Below are 1,486 nucleotides of genomic sequence, written 5' to 3' on the forward strand. Positions count from 1 at the left end.
GTAAATTCATTCATCTTCTTGTATGATTGTGTCAATGGCCTTTCTTCATATACAACCTCTACCCACACGTTTCTTGTTTTTCCTTCTACTTCGTCCAGCCAAACAAAATACTCACAACGATGTTCAGCACTCTGAAGATTAGACACAACAATCCAAGGAGGGGTGAAGAATGAAACAAACGGATAACGCCAGTAACAAGAAGAAAGGCAATTTCGAAACCTACCTCCCACAGAGGACATCGCAGAAATAATCTGTCTGGATTCCACTGTGTTTCAGACTTGAGTACCACAGCTTCAAATCCGTGCAAACACTTGCCGTTGTTGTACTCAAACTTTTTCTTCTTCTTCTTGTTCCTCAACAACGAAGACCCGCCACCAACAGCGCTGCCACAATTTAGGGATAAAGAGCTTGATTTTTCCTTGAGTGAGGCCATGTTCTTAGTTATTGGTTAAGGTGTTAGGGTTTCAACACAGAGCTTCTTTCTTCTGAAGATAAAAGAGAACGAAGGTGTTAGGGTTTCAGGGTTAATTTTGCCTAATTAAACATTAAAATAAAATATTTTATCTGAGTTGGCACTAAATGGCCAACTCACTAACTCTTAACGTGTCAGCAGGGATAAAATAGAGCCACCTGTCCACTCTCACTAACCACGCCACACGCTGATCGCCGGAATGGTGATTCTGTCCACCGGAGCATAGTTGTCAGAACCGAACCGGTAATCGAACCGATCAAGTCACTGGGTCACTGGGTTATTGGTTCAACCGGTGGGTCACTGGTTGAACCGGTTGACTCGATACTATGCAAATAAAAAATAAAAATAGTCAAAAACCTAAAATTAAATTTTGAAAAATATATATATTTTTACTAACATTTTAAGAACAATTAAGTCGAATTCTATAAATAACTAATACAAAAATAGACATATAATTAGTTCATACTACTATATAGTATCTTAATTAGACACAATAAGAATAACAATCTATGAATTATATTCGAAGAATAATTTCAAGGTTTAAATATTTTTGTATAATTAAATAATTATATAAATTAATTTTTTTTCAGAATAAATAATTTTTATTTTATTTTTATATTCATTATTATTTTTTATTTTAAAATTAATTAATTTGTACTTCAATTAAAAAATAATTAATTTAAAAAATATTGAGTTAAGTATTTCCATGTATATGTATATATGTATTAGTTATAAAGAATTGAAATATATATTATAAAAAGCATTAGCAATACTAATGAAATGGGATAGTGTAGTGGTTGCCAACTTGGTTTGTAATTCAGGAGATCCAAGTTTGACTTCTATTCCCTGCAATGCATTTTTCCAAATTTCAAACCCGCATGCTGACGTCAGCGTGACGTCATCGGTACGCAGGTTGACCGGTTCAGTTCTGGTCCGTGTCGGTTTTGACCGGTTTGAGCAGTTCGTACCGGTTTTGACCGGTTCATTTCCTTAAGCGGTCAATATACCGGACCA

Source organism: Arachis ipaensis, chromosome B3 (genome assembly GCF_059453495.1).
Source record: "Arachis ipaensis isolate K30076 ecotype BB chromosome B3, ASM5945349v1, whole genome shotgun sequence".
NCBI classification, from domain to species: Eukaryota; Viridiplantae; Streptophyta; class Magnoliopsida; order Fabales; family Fabaceae; genus Arachis; species Arachis ipaensis.